Consider the following 16,428-nt stretch of genomic DNA (forward strand, 5'->3'; position numbering starts at 1 on the left):
AAAAAATTGGTAAATTTTGTGACTACGTTCAAAAGGACCAGGGTTACATGCCATGCAGTGCAAAGGGCCAAAAGATGCCAAAACTGAGCTCACTGATGCTGCAAAATCAGGAGAAAAAAACATGGAAGAAGTCACAAGTTGAAAAGGGAAGATATGACAGACATGGCAGGGATACTGAAAAAAATCAGAAAAAATCAAAAAATTGGTGGCCAAAGTGAAAGCCATCAAAAGGCATGGGATGCCATCAGGTGCAGGGACATGGACCAAAGATTCCTCAATTGGTCTCCATTGAAATCGCAAGATTCCGTTTCCCTTCCCGAAAGGAAATGAAATTTCCTTTCGGGAAGGGAAACGGAATCTTGCGAACCTCAAAAGAAAGGCTCACAAACACTCTGCAAAGGAGATAGGATCAAATGAAGTGCAACCGAAAAAAAAACCCCAAAATCCCAAAATTGGGACATTTAGTGAGTACCAGAAAATGCTCTGGGAGGAAATGGGGTGCAGCACAAAGGACCAAATCATGCAAAGCTGAGCTCACAGATGCTGCAAGATCAGGAAAAATGTCATGGAGGAAGACACAACTTTGAAGGGAAGATATGAGAGACATGCCATGGAGAGTGAAAAAAAAAAAAAAAAAAAAATCGTTGTTTTAGTGAAAGCCATCCAAATGCATGGGATGCCATCAAGTGCAGGGACATAGACACGGCTTGCTAAAATTGGACCCCAATGAAAGCCTGGAAACAAAAAAGAAGGACTTACAACTGCTCTGGAATGGAGCAATCTTCCAAAGAAATGCAATGCAAGAAAAAAAAAAAAAAATTGGTAAATTTTGTGACTACGTTCAAAAGGACCAGGGTTACATGCCATGCAGTGCAAAGGGCCAAAAGATGCCAAAACTGAGCTCACTGATGCTGCAAAATCAGGAGAAAAAAACATGGAAGAAGTCACAAGTTGAAAAGGGAAGATATGACAGACATGGCAGGGATACTGAAAAAAATCAGAAAAAATCAAAAAATTGGTGGCCAAAGTGAAAGCCATCAAAAGGCATGGGATGCCATCAGGTGCAGGGACATGGACCAAAGATTCCTCAATTGGTCTCCATTGAAATCGCAAGATTCCGTTTCCCTTCCCGAAAGGAAATGAAATTTCCTTTCGGGAAGGGAAACGGAATCTTGCGAACCTCAAAAGAAAGGCTCACAAACACTCTGCAAAGGAGATAGGATCAAATGAAGTGCAACCGAAAAAAAAACCCAAAATCCCAAAATTGGGACATTTAGTGAGTACCAGAAAATGCTCTGGGAGGAAATGGGGTGCAGCACAAAGGACCAAATCATGCAAAGCTGAGCTCACAGATGCTGCAAGATCAGGAAAAATGTCATGGAGGAAGACACAACTTTGAGGGGAAGATATGAGAGACATGCCAGGGAGAGTGAAAAAAAAACCAAAAAAAAATCGTTGTTTTAGTGAAAGCCATCCAAATGCATGGGATGCCATCAAGTGCAGGGACATAGACACGGCTTGCTAAAATTGGACCCCAATGAAAGCCTGGAAACAAAAAAGAAGGACTTACAACTGCTCTGGAATGGAGCAATCTTCCAAAGAAATGCAATGCAAGAAAAAAAAAAAAATTGGTAAATTGTGTGACTACGTTCAAAAGGACCAGGGTCACATGCCGTGCAGTGCAAAGGGCCAAAAGATGCCAAAACTGAGCTCACTGATGCTGCAAAATCAGGAGAAAAAAACATGGAAGAAGTCACAAGTTGAAAAGGGAAGATATGACAGACATGGCAGGGATACTGAAAAAAATCAGAAAAAATCAAAAAATTGGTGGCCAAAGTGAAAGCCATCAAAAGGCATGGGATGCCATCAGGTGCAGGGACATGGACCAAAGATTCCTCAATTGGTCTCCATTGAAATCGCAAGATTCCGTTTCCCTTCCCGAAAGGAAATGAAATTTCCTTTCGGGAAGGGAAACGGAATCTTGCGAACCTCAAAAGAAAGGCTCACAAACACTCTGCAAAGGAGATAGGATCAAATGAAGTGCAACCGAAAAAAACCCCCAAAATCCCAAAATTGGGACATTTAGTGAGTACCAGAAAATGCTCTGGGAGGAAATGGGGTGCAGCACAAAGGACCAAATCATGCAAAGCTGAGCTCACAGATGCTGCAAGATCAGGAAAAATGTCATGGAGGAAGACACAACTTTGAGGGGAAGATATGAGAGACATGCCATGGAGAGTGAAAAAAAAACCAAAAAAAAATCGTTGTTTTAGTGAAAGCCATCCAAATGCATGGGATGCCATCAAGTGCAGGGACATAGACACGGCTTGCTAAAATTGGACCCCAATGAAAACCTGGAAACAAAAAAGAAGGACTTACAACTGCTCTGGAATGGAGCAATCTTCCAAAGAAATGCAATGCAAGAAAAAAAAAAAAAAATTGGTAAATTTTGTGACTACGTTCAAAAGGACCAGGGTCACATGCCGTGCAGTGCAAAGGGCCAAAAGATGCCAAAACTGAGCTCACTGATGCTGCAAAATCAGGAGAAAAAAACATGGAAGAAGTCACAAGTTGAAAAGGGAAGATATGACAGACATGGCAGGGATACTGAAAAAAATCAGAAAAAATCAAAAAATTGGTGGCCAAAGTGAAAGCCATCAAAAGGCATGGGATGCCATCAGGTGCAGGGACATGGACCAAAGATTCCTCAATTGGTCTCCATTGAAATCGCAAGATTCCGTTTCCCTTCCCGAAAGGAAATGAAATTTCCTTTCGGGAAGGGAAACGGAATCTTGCGAACCTCAAAAGAAAGGCTCACAAACACTCTGCAAAGGAGATAGGATCAAATGAAGTGCAACCGAAAAAAAACCCCAAAATCCCAAAATTGGGACATTTAGTGAGTACCAGAAAATGCTCTGGGAGGAAATGGGGTGCAGCACAAAGGACCAAATCATGCAAAGCTGAGCTCACAGATGCTGCAAGATCAGGAAAAATGTCATGGAGGAAGACACAACTTTGAGGGGAAGATATGAGAGACATGCCATGGAGAGTGAAAAAAAAAACAAAAAAAAATCGTTGTTTTAGTGAAAGCCATCCAAATGCATGGGATGCCATCAAGTGCAGGGACATAGACACGGCTTGCTAAAATTGGACCCCAATGAAAACCTGGAAACAAAAAAGAAGGACTTACAACTGCTCTGGAATGGAGCAATCTTCCAAAGAAATGCAATGCAAGAAAAAAAAAAAAAAATTGGTAAATTTTGTGACTACGTTCAAAAGGACCAGGGTCACATGCCGTGCAGTGCAAAGGGCCAAAAGATGCCAAAACTGAGCTCACTGATGCTGCAAAATCAGGAGAAAAAAACATGGAAGAAGTCACAAGTTGAAAAGGGAAGATATGACAGACATGGCAGGGATACTGAAAAAAATCAGAAAAAATCAAAAAATTGGTGGCCAAAGTGAAAGCCATCAAAAGGCATGGGATGCCATCAGGTGCAGGGACATGGACCAAAGATTCCTCAATTGGTCTCCATTGAAATCGCAAGATTCCGTTTCCCTTCCCGAAAGGAAATGAAATTTCCTTTCGGGAAGGGAAACGGAATCTTGCGAACCTCAAAAGAAAGGCTCACAAACACTCTGCAAAGGAGATAGGATCAAATGAAGTGCAACCGAAAAAAACCCCCAAAATCCCAAAACTGGGACATTTAGTGAGTACCAGAAAATGCTCTGGGAGGAAATGGGGTGCAGCACAAAGGACCAAATCATGCAAAGCTGAGCTCACAGATGCTGCAAGATCAGGAAAAATGTCATGGAGGAAGACACAACTTTGAGGGGAAGATATGAGAGACATGCCATGGAGAGTGAAAAAAAAAACAAAAAAAAATCGTTGTTTTAGTGAAAGCCATCCAAATGCATGGGATGCCATCAAGTGCAGGGACATAGACACGGCTTGCTAAAATTGGACCCCATTGAAAGCCTGGAAACAAAAAAGAAGGACTTACAAATGCTCTGGAATGGAGCAATCTTCCAAAGAAATGCAATGCAAGAAAAAAAAAAAAAATTGGTAAATTTTGTGACTACGTTCAAAAGGACCAGGGTTACATGCCGTGCAGTGCAAAGGGCCAAAAGATGCCAAAACTGAGCTCACTGATGCTGCAAAATCAGGAGAAAAAAACATGGAAGAAGTCACAAGTTGAAAAGGGAAGATATGACAGACATGGCAGGGATACTGAAAAAAATCAGAAAAAATCAAAAAATTGGTGGCCAAAGTGAAAGCCATCAAAAGGCATGGGATGCCATCAGGTGCAGGGACATGGACCAAAGATTCCTCAATTGGTCTCCATTGAAATCGCAAGATTCCGTTTCCCTTCCCGAAAGGAAATGAAATTTCCTTTCGGGAAGGGAAACGGAATCTTGCGAACCTCAAAAGAAAGGCTCACAAACACTCTGCAAAGGAGATAGGATCAAATGAAGTGCAACCGAAAAAAACCCCCAAAATCCCAAAACTGGGACATTTAGTGAGTACCAGAAAATGCTCTGGGAGGAAATGGGGTGCAGCACAAAGGACCAAATCATGCAAAGCTGAGCTCACAGATGCTGCAAGATCAGGAAAAATGTCATGGAGGAAGACACAACTTTGAGGGGAAGATATGAGAGACATGCCATGGAGAGTGAAAAAAAAAAAAAAAAAAATCGTTGTTTTAGTGAAAGCCATCCAAATGCATGGGATGCCATCAAGTGCAGGGACATAGACACGGCTTGCTAAAATTGGACCCCAATGAAAGCCTGGAAACAAAAAAGAAGGACTTACAACTGCTCTGGAATGGAGCAATCTTCCAAAGAAATGCAATGCAAGAAAAAAAAAAAAAAATTGGTAAATTTTGTGACTACGTTCAAAAGGACCAGGGTTACATGCCATGCAGTGCAAAGGGCCAAAAGATGCCAAAACTGAGCTCACTGATGCTGCAAAATCAGGAGAAAAAAACATGGAAGAAGTCACAAGTTGAAAAGGAAAGATATGACAGACATGGCAGGGATACTGAAAAAAATCAGAAAAAATCAAAAAATTGGTGGCCAAAGTGAAAGCCATCAAAAGGCATGGGATGCCATCAGGTGCAGGGACATGGACCAAAGATTCCTCAATTGGTCTCCATTGAAATCGCAAGATTCCGTTTCCCTTCCCAAAAGGAAATGAAATTTCCTTTCGGGAAGGGAAACGGAATCTTGCGAACCTCAAAAGAAAGGCTCACAAACACTCTGCAAAGGAGATAGGATCAAATGAAGTGCAACCGAAAAAAACCCCCAAAATCCCAAAATTGGGACATTTAGTGAGTACCAGAAAATGCTCTGGGAGGAAATGGGGTGCAGCACAAAGGACCAAATCATGCAAAGCTGAGCTCACAGATGCTGCAAGATCAGGAAAAATGTCATGGAGGAAGACACAACTTTGAGGGGAAGATATGAGAGACATGCCATGGAGAGTGAAAAAAAAAACAAAAAAAAATCGTTGTTTTAGTGAAAGCCATCCAAATGCATGGGATGCCATCAAGTGCAGGGACATAGACACGGCTTGCTAAAATTGGACCCCAATGAAAGCCTGGAAACAAAAAAGAAGGACTTACAAATGCTCTGGAATGGAGCAATCTTCCAAAGAAATGCAATGCAAGAAAAAAAAAAAAAAATTGGTAAATTGTGTGACTACGTTCAAAAGGACCAGGGTCACATGCCGTGCAGTGCAAAGGGCCAAAAGATGCCAAAACTGAGCTCACTGATGCTGCAAAATCAGGAGAAAAAAACATGGAAGAAGTCACAAGTTGAAAAGGGAAGATATGACAGACATGGCAGGGATACTGAAAAAAATCAGAAAAAATCAAAAAATTGGTGGCCAAAGTGAAAGCCATCAAAAGGCATGGGATGCCATCAGGTGCAGGGACATGGACCAAAGATTCCTCAATTGGTCTCCATTGAAATCGCAAGATTCCGTTTCCCTTCCCGAAAGGAAATGAAATTTCCTTTCGGGAAGGGAAACGGAATCTTGCGAACCTCAAAAGAAAGGCTCACAAACACTCTGCAAAGGAGATAGGATCAAATGAAGTGCAACCGAAAAAAACCCCCAAAATCCCAAAATTGGGACATTTAGTGAGTACCAGAAAATGCTCTGGGAGGAAATGGGGTGCAGCACAAAGGACCAAATCATGCAAAGCTGAGCTCACAGATGCTGCAAGATCAGGAAAAATGTCATGGAGGAAGACACAACTTTGAGGGGAAGATATGAGAGACATGCCATGGAGAGTGAAAAAAAAAACAAAAAAAAATCGTTGTTTTAGTGAAAGCCATCCAAATGCATGGGATGCCATCAAGTGCAGGGACATAGACACGGCTTGCTAAAATTGGACCCCAATGAAAGCCTGGAAACAAAAAAGAAGGACTTACAACTGCTCTGGAATGGAGCAATCTTCCAAAGAAATGCAATGCAAGAAAAAAAAAAAAAATTGGTAAATTTTGTGACTACGTTCAAAAGGACCAGGGTTACATGCCATGCAGTGCAAAGGGCCAAAAGATGCCAAAACTGAGCTCACTGATGCTGCAAAATCAGGAGAAAAAAACATGGAAGAAGTCACAAGTTGAAAAGGGAAGATATGACAGACATGGCAGGGATACTGAAAAAAATCAGAAAAAATCAAAAAATTGGTGGCCAAAGTGAAAGCCATCAAAAGGCATGGGATGCCATCAGGTGCAGGGACATGGACCAAAGATTCCTCAATTGGTCTCCATTGAAATCGCAAGATTCCGTTTCCCTTCCCGAAAGGAAATGAAATTTCCTTTCGGGAAGGGAAACGGAATCTTGCGAACCTCAAAAGAAAGGCTCACAAACACTCTGCAAAGGAGATAGGATCAAATGAAGTGCAACCGAAAAAAACCCCCAAAATCCCAAAATTGGGACATTTAGTGAGTACCAGAAAATGCTCTGGGAGGAAATGGGGTGCAGCACAAAGGACCAAATCATGCAAAGCTGAGCTCACAGATGCTGCAAGATCAGGAAAAATGTCATGGAGGAAGACACAACTTTGAGGGGAAGATATGAGAGACATGCCATGGAGAGTGAAAAAAAAACCAAAAAAAAATCGTTGTTTTAGTGAAAGCCATCCAAATGCATGGGATGCCATCAAGTGCAGGGACATAGACACGGCTTGCTAAAATTGGACCCCAATGAAAGCCTGTAAACAAAAAAGAAGGACTTACAAATGCTCTGGAATGGAGCAATCTTCCAAAGAAATGCAATGCAAGAAAAAAAAAAAAAAATTGGTAAATTGTGTGACTACGTTCAAAAGGACCAGGGTCACATGCCGTGCAGTGCAAAGGGCCAAAAGATGCCAAAACTGAGCTCACTGATGCTGCAAAATCAGGAGAAAAAAACATGGAAGAAGTCACAAGTTGAAAAGGGAAGATATGACAGACATGGCAGGGATACTGAAAAAAATCAGAAAAAATCAAAAAATTGGTGGCCAAAGTGAAAGCCATCAAAAGGCATGGGATGCCATCAGGTGCAGGGACATGGACCAAAGATTCCTCAATTGGTCTCCATTGAAATCGCAAGATTCCGTTTCCCTTCCCAAAAGGAAATGAAATTTCCTTTCGGGAAGGGAAACGGAATCTTGCGAACCTCAAAAGAAAGGCTCACAAACACTCTGCAAAGGAGATAGGATCAAATGAAGTGCAACCGAAAAAAACCCCCAAAATCCCAAAATTGGGACATTTAGTGAGTACCAGAAAATGCTCTGGGAGGAAATGGGGTGCAGCACAAAGGACCAAATCATGCAAAGCTGAGCTCACAGATGCTGCAAGATCAGGAAAAATGTCATGGAGGAAGACACAACTTTGAGGGGAAGATATGAGAGACATGCCATGGAGAGTGAAAAAAAAAACAAAAAAAAATCGTTGTTTTAGTGAAAGCCATCCAAATGCATGGGATGCCATCAAGTGCAGGGACATAGACACGGCTTGCTAAAATTGGACCCCAATGAAAGCCTGGAAACAAAAAAGAAGGACTTACAAATGCTCTGGAATGGAGCAATCTTCCAAAGAAATGCAATGCAAGAAAAAAAAAAAAAAATTGGTAAATTGTGTGACTACGTTCAAAAGGACCAGGGTCACATGCCGTGCAGTGCAAAGGGCCAAAAGATGCCAAAACTGAGCTCACTGATGCTGCAAAATCAGGAGAAAAAAACATGGAAGAAGTCACAAGTTGAAAAGGGAAGATATGACAGACATGGCAGGGATACTGAAAAAAATCAGAAAAAATCAAAAAATTGGTGGCCAAAGTGAAAGCCATCAAAAGGCATGGGATGCCATCAGGTGCAGGGACATGGACCAAAGATTCCTCAATTGGTCTCCATTGAAATCGCAAGATTCCGTTTCCCTTCCCGAAAGGAAATGAAATTTCCTTTCGGGAAGGGAAACGGAATCTTGCGAACCTCAAAAGAAAGGCTCACAAACACTCTGCAAAGGAGATAGGATCAAATGAAGTGCAACCGAAAAAAACCCCCAAAATCCCAAAATTGGGACATTTAGTGAGTACCAGAAAATGCTCTGGGAGGAAATGGGGTGCAGCACAAAGGACCAAATCATGCAAAGCTGAGCTCACAGATGCTGCAAGATCAGGAAAAATGTCATGGAGGAAGACACAACTTTGAGGGGAAGATATGAGAGACATGCCATGGAGAGTGAAAAAAAAAACAAAAAAAAATCGTTGTTTTAGTGAAAGCCATCCAAATGCATGGGATGCCATCAAGTGCAGGGACATAGACACGGCTTGCTAAAATTGGACCCCAATGAAAGCCTGGAAACAAAAAAGAAGGACTTACAACTGCTCTGGAATGGAGCAATCTTCCAAAGAAATGCAATGCAAGAAAAAAAAAAAAAATTGGTAAATTTTGTGACTACGTTCAAAAGGACCAGGGTTACATGCCATGCAGTGCAAAGGGCCAAAAGATGCCAAAACTGAGCTCACTGATGCTGCAAAATCAGGAGAAAAAAACATGGAAGAAGTCACAAGTTGAAAAGGGAAGATATGACAGACATGGCAGGGATACTGAAAAAAATCAGAAAAAATCAAAAAATTGGTGGCCAAAGTGAAAGCCATCAAAAGGCATGGGATGCCATCAGGTGCAGGGACATGGACCAAAGATTCCTCAATTGGTCTCCATTGAAATCGCAAGATTCCGTTTCCCTTCCCGAAAGGAAATGAAATTTCCTTTCGGGAAGGGAAACGGAATCTTGCGAACCTCAAAAGAAAGGCTCACAAACACTCTGCAAAGGAGATAGGATCAAATGAAGTGCAACCGAAAAAAACCCCCAAAATCCCAAAATTGGGACATTTAGTGAGTACCAGAAAATGCTCTGGGAGGAAATGGGGTGCAGCACAAAGGACCAAATCATGCAAAGCTGAGCTCACAGATGCTGCAAGATCAGGAAAAATGTCATGGAGGAAGACACAACTTTGAAGGGAAGATATGAGAGACATGCCATGGAGAGTGAAAAAAAAAAAAAAAAAAAAATCGTTGTTTTAGTGAAAGCCATCCAAATGCATGGGATGCCATCAAGTGCAGGGACATAGACACGGCTTGCTAAAATTGGACCCCAATGAAAGCCTGGAAACAAAAAAGAAGGACTTACAACTGCTCTGGAATGGAGCAATCTTCCAAAGAAATGCAATGCAAGAAAAAAAAAAAAAAATTGGTAAATTTTGTGACTACGTTCAAAAGGACCAGGGTTACATGCCATGCAGTGCAAAGGGCCAAAAGATGCCAAAACTGAGCTCACTGATGCTGCAAAATCAGGAGAAAAAAACATGGAAGAAGTCACAAGTTGAAAAGGGAAGATATGACAGACATGGCAGGGATACTGAAAAAAATCAGAAAAAATCAAAAAATTGGTGGCCAAAGTGAAAGCCATCAAAAGGCATGGGATGCCATCAGGTGCAGGGACATGGACCAAAGATTCCTCAATTGGTCTCCATTGAAATCGCAAGATTCCGTTTCCCTTCCCGAAAGGAAATGAAATTTCCTTTCGGGAAGGGAAACGGAATCTTGCGAACCTCAAAAGAAAGGCTCACAAACACTCTGCAAAGGAGATAGGATCAAATGAAGTGCAACCGAAAAAAAAACCCAAAATCCCAAAATTGGGACATTTAGTGAGTACCAGAAAATGCTCTGGGAGGAAATGGGGTGCAGCACAAAGGACCAAATCATGCAAAGCTGAGCTCACAGATGCTGCAAGATCAGGAAAAATGTCATGGAGGAAGACACAACTTTGAGGGGAAGATATGAGAGACATGCCATGGAGAGTGAAAAAAAAAACAAAAAAAAATCGTTGTTTTAGTGAAAGCCATCCAAATGCATGGGATGCCATCAAGTGCAGGGACATAGACACGGCTTGCTAAAATTGGACCCCAATGAAAGCCTGGAAACAAAAAAGAAGGACTTACAACTGCTCTGGAATGGAGCAATCTTCCAAAGAAATGCAATGCAAGAAAAAAAAAAAAATTGGTAAATTTTGTGACTACGTTCAAAAGGACCAGGGTTACATGCCATGCAGTGCAAAGGGCCAAAAGATGCCAAAACTGAGCTCACTGATGCTGCAAAATCAGGAGAAAAAAACATGGAAGAAGTCACAAGTTGAAAAGGGAAGATATGACAGACATGGCAGGGATACTGAAAAAAATCAGAAAAAATAAAAAAATTGGTGGCCAAAGTGAAAGCCATCAAAAGGCATGGGATGCCATCAGGTGCAGGGACATGGACCAAAGATTCCTCAATTGGTCTCCATTGAAATCGCAAGATTCCGTTTCCCTTCCCGAAAGGAAATGAAATTTCCTTTCGGGAAGGGAAACGGAATCTTGCGAACCTCAAAAGAAAGGCTCACAAACACTCTGCAAAGGAGATAGGATCAAATGAAGTGCAACCGAAAAAAAAACCCCAAAATCCCAAAATTGGGACATTTAGTGAGTACCAGAAAATGCTCTGGGAGGAAATGGGGTGCAGCACAAAGGACCAAATCATGCAAAGCTGAGCTCACAGATGCTGCAAGATCAGGAAAAATGTCATGGAGGAAGACACAACTTTGAAGGGAAGATATGAGAGACATGCCATGGAGAGTGAAAAAAAAAAAAAAAAAAAAAATCGTTGTTTTAGTGAAAGCCATCCAAATGCATGGGATGCCATCAAGTGCAGGGACATAGACACGGCTTGCTAAAATTGGACCCCAATGAAAGCCTGGAAACAAAAAAGAAGGACTTACAACTGCTCTGGAATGGAGCAATCTTCCAAAGAAATGCAATGCAAGAAAAAAAAAAAAAATTGGTAAATTTTGTGACTACGTTCAAAAGGACCAGGGTTACATGCCATGCAGTGCAAAGGGCCAAAAGATGCCAAAACTGAGCTCACTGATGCTGCAAAATCAGGAGAAAAAAACATGGAAGAAGTCACAAGTTGAAAAGGGAAGATATGACAGACATGGCAGGGATACTGAAAAAAATCAGAAAAAATCAAAAAATTGGTGGCCAAAGTGAAAGCCATCAAAAGGCATGGGATGCCATCAGGTGCAGGGACATGGACCAAAGATTCCTCAATTGGTCTCCATTGAAATCGCAAGATTCCGTTTCCCTTCCCGAAAGGAAATGAAATTTCCTTTCGGGAAGGGAAACGGAATCTTGCGAACCTCAAAAGAAAGGCTCACAAACACTCTGCAAAGGAGATAGGATCAAATGAAGTGCAACCGAAAAAAAAACCCCAAAATCCCAAAATTGGGACATTTAGTGAGTACCAGAAAATGCTCTGGGAGGAAATGGGGTGCAGCACAAAGGACCAAATCATGCAAAGCTGAGCTCACAGATGCTGCAAGATCAGGAAAAATGTCATGGAGGAAGACACAACTTTGAAGGGAAGATATGAGAGACATGCCATGGAGAGTGAAAAAAAAAAAAAAAAAAAAAATCGTTGTTTTAGTGAAAGCCATCCAAATGCATGGGATGCCATCAAGTGCAGGGACATAGACACGGCTTGCTAAAATTGGACCCCAATGAAAGCCTGGAAACAAAAAAGAAGGACTTACAACTGCTCTGGAATGGAGCAATCTTCCAAAGAAATGCAATGCAAGAAAAAAAAAAAAAAATTGGTAAATTTTGTGACTACGTTCAAAAGGACCAGGGTTACATGCCATGCAGTGCAAAGGGCCAAAAGATGCCAAAACTGAGCTCACTGATGCTGCAAAATCAGGAGAAAAAAACATGGAAGAAGTCACAAGTTGAAAAGGGAAGATATGACAGACATGGCAGGGATACTGAAAAAAATCAGAAAAAATCAAAAAATTGGTGGCCAAAGTGAAAGCCATCAAAAGGCATGGGATGCCATCAGGTGCAGGGACATGGACCAAAGATTCCTCAATTGGTCTCCATTGAAATCGCAAGATTCCGTTTCCCTTCCCGAAAGGAAATGAAATTTCCTTTCGGGAAGGGAAACGGAATCTTGCGAACCTCAAAAGAAAGGCTCACAAACACTCTGCAAAGGAGATAGGATCAAATGAAGTGCAACCGAAAAAAAAACCCAAAATCCCAAAATTGGGACATTTAGTTAGTACCAGAAAATGCTCTGGGAGGAAATGGGGTGCAGCACAAAGGACCAAATCATGCAAAGCTGAGCTCACAGATGCTGCAAGATCAGGAAAAATGTCATGGAGGAAGACACAACTTTGAGGGGAAGATATGAGAGACATGCCATGGAGAGTGAAAAAAAAAACAAAAAAAAATCGTTGTTTTAGTGAAAGCCATCCAAATGCATGGGATGCCATCAAGTGCAGGGACATAGACACGGCTTGCTTAAATTGGACCCCAATGAAAGCCTGGAAACAAAAAAGAAGGACTTACAACTGCTCTGGAATGGAGCAATCTTCCAAAGAAATGCAATGCAAGAAAAAAAAAAAAAATTGGTAAATTTTGTGACTACGTTCAAAAGGACCAGGGTTACATGCCATGCAGTGCAAAGGGCCAAAAGATGCCAAAACTGAGCTCACTGATGCTGCAAAATCAGGAGAAAAAAACATGGAAGAAGTCACAAGTTGAAAAGGGAAGATATGACAGACATGGCAGGGATACTGAAAAAAATCAGAAAAAATCAAAAAATTGGTGGCCAAAGTGAAAGCCATCAAAAGGCATGGGATGCCATCAGGTGCAGGGACATGGACCAAAGATTCCTCAATTGGTCTCCATTGAAATCGCAAGATTCCGTTTCCCTTCCCGAAAGGAAATGAAATTTCCTTTCGGGAAGGGAAACGGAATCTTGCGAACCTCAAAAGAAAGGCTCACAAACACTCTGCAAAGGAGATAGGATCAAATGAAGTGCAACCGAAAAAAAAACCCCAAAATCCCAAAATTGGGACATTTAGTGAGTACCAGAAAATGCTCTGGGAGGAAATGGGGTGCAGCACAAAGGACCAAATCATGCAAAGCTGAGCTCACAGATGCTGCAAGATCAGGAAAAATGTCATGGAGGAAGACACAACTTTGAAGGGAAGATATGAGAGACATGCCATGGAGAGTGAAAAAAAAAAAAAAAAAAAAAATCGTTGTTTTAGTGAAAGCCATCCAAATGCATGGGATGCCATCAAGTGCAGGGACATAGACACGGCTTGCTAAAATTGGACCCCAATGAAAGCCTGGAAACAAAAAAGAAGGACTTACAACTGCTCTGGAATGGAGCAATCTTCCATAGAAATGCAATGCAAGAAAAAAAAAAAAAATTGGTAAATTTTGTGACTACGTTCAAAAGGACCAGGGTTACATGCCATGCAGTGCAAAGGGCCAAAAGATGCCAAAACTGAGCTCACTGATGCTGCAAAATCAGGAGAAAAAAACATGGAAGAAGTCACAAGTTGAAAAGGGAAGATATGACAGACATGGCAGGGATACTGAAAAAAATCAGAAAAAATCAAAAAATTGGTGGCCAAAGTGAAAGCCATCAAAAGGCATGGGATGCCATCAGGTGCAGGGACATGGACCAAAGATTCCTCAATTGGTCTCCATTGAAATCGCAAGATTCCGTTTCCCTTCCCGAAAGGAAATGAAATTTCCTTTCGGGAAGGGAAACGGAATCTTGCGAACCTCAAAAGAAAGGCTCACAAACACTCTGCAAAGGAGATAGGATCAAATGAAGTGCAACCGAAAAAAAAACCCAAAATCCCAAAATTGGGACATTTAGTGAGTACCAGAAAATGCTCTGGGAGGAAATGGGGTGCAGCACAAAGGACCAAATCATGCAAAGCTGAGCTCACAGATGCTGCAAGATCAGGAAAAATGTCATGGAGGAAGACACAACTTTGAGGGGAAGATATGAGAGACATGCCAGGGAGAGTGAAAAAAAAACCAAAAAAAAATCGTTGTTTTAGTGAAAGCCATCCAAATGCATGGGATGCCATCAAGTGCAGGGACATAGACACGGCTTGCTAAAATTGGACCCCAATGAAAGCCTGGAAACAAAAAAGAAGGACTTACAAATGCTCTGGAATGGAGCAATCTTCCAAAGAAATGCAATGCAAGAAAAAAAAAAAAAATTGGTAAATTGTGTGACTACGTTCAAAAGGACCAGGGTCACATGCCGTGCAGTGCAAAGGGCCAAAAGATGCCAAAACTGAGCTCACTGATGCTGCAAAATCAGGAGAAAAAAACATGGAAGAAGTCACAAGTTGAAAAGGGAAGATATGACAGACATGGCAGGGATACTGAAAAAAATCAGAAAAAATCAAAAAATTGGTGGCCAAAGTGAAAGCCATCAAAAGGCATGGGATGCCATCAGGTGCAGGGACATGGACCAAAGATTCCTCAATTGGTCTCCATTGAAATCGCAAGATTCCGTTTCCCTTCCCGAAAGGAAATGAAATTTCCTTTCGGGAAGGGAAACGGAATCTTGCGAACCTCAAAAGAAAGGCTCACAAACACTCTGCAAAGGAGATAGGATCAAATGAAGTGCAACCGAAAAAAAACCCCAAAATCCCAAAATTGGGACATTTAGTGAGTACCAGAAAATGCTCTGGGAGGAAATGGGGTGCAGCACAAAGGACCAAATCATGCAAAGCTGAGCTCACAGATGCTGCAAGATCAGGAAAAATGTCATGGAGGAAGACACAACTTTGAGGGGAAGATATGAGAGACATGCCATGGAGAGTGAAAAAAAAAACAAAAAAAAATCGTTGTTTTAGTGAAAGCCATCCAAATGCATGGGATGCCATCAAGTGCAGGGACATAGACACGGCTTGCTTAAATTGGACCCCAATGAAAGCCTGGAAACAAAAAAGAAGGACTTACAAATGCTCTGGAATGGAGCAATCTTCCAAAGAAATGCAATGCAAGAAAAAAAAAAAAAATTGGTAAATTTTGTGACTACGTTCAAAAGGACCAGGGTTACATGCCATGCAGTGCAAAGGGCCAAAAGATGCCAAAACTGAGCTCACTGATGCTGCAAAATCAGGAGAAAAAAACATGGAAGAAGTCACAAGTTGAAAAGGGAAGATATGACAGACATGGCAGGGATACTGAAAAAAATCAGAAAAAATCAAAAAATTGGTGGCCAAAGTGAAAGCCATCAAAAGGCATGGGATGCCATCAGGTGCAGGGACATGGACCAAAGATTCCTCAATTGGTCTCCATTGAAATCGCAAGATTCCGTTTCCCTTCCCGAAAGGAAATGAAATTTCCTTTCGGGAAGGGAAACGGAATCTTGCGAACCTCAAAAGAAAGGCTCACAAACACTCTGCAAAGGAGATAGGATCAAATGAAGTGCAACCGAAAAAAAACCCCAAAATCCCAAAATTGGGACATTTAGTGAGTACCAGAAAATGCTCTGGGAGGAAATGGGGTGCAGCACAAAGGACCAAATCATGCAAAGCTGAGCTCACAGATGCTGCAAGATCAGGAAAAATGTCATGGAGGAAGACACAACTTTGAGGGGAAGATATGAGAGACATGCCATGGAGAGTGAAAAAAAAAACAAAAAAAAATCGTTGTTTTAGTGAAAGCCATCCAAATGCATGGGATGCCATCAAGTGCAGGGACATAGACACGGCTTGCTAAAATTGGACCCCAATGAAAGCCTGGAAACAAAAAAGAAGGACTTACAAATGCTCTGGAATGGAGCAATCTTCCAAAGAAATGCAATGCAAGAAAAAAAAAAAAAAATTGGTAAATTGTGTGACTACGTTCAAAAGGACCAGGGTCACATGCCGTGCAGTGCAAAGGGCCAAAAGATGCCAAAACTGAGCTCACTGATGCTGCAAAATCAGGAGAAAAAAACATGGAAGAAGTCACAAGTTGAAAAGGGAAGATATGACAGACATGGCAGGGATACTGAAAAAAATCAGAAAAAATCAAAAAATTGGTGG

This window comes from Fringilla coelebs, assembly GCF_963513975.1.
Source record: "Fringilla coelebs genome assembly, chromosome: 1".
Lineage (NCBI taxonomy): Eukaryota > Metazoa > Chordata > Aves > Passeriformes > Fringillidae > Fringilla > Fringilla coelebs.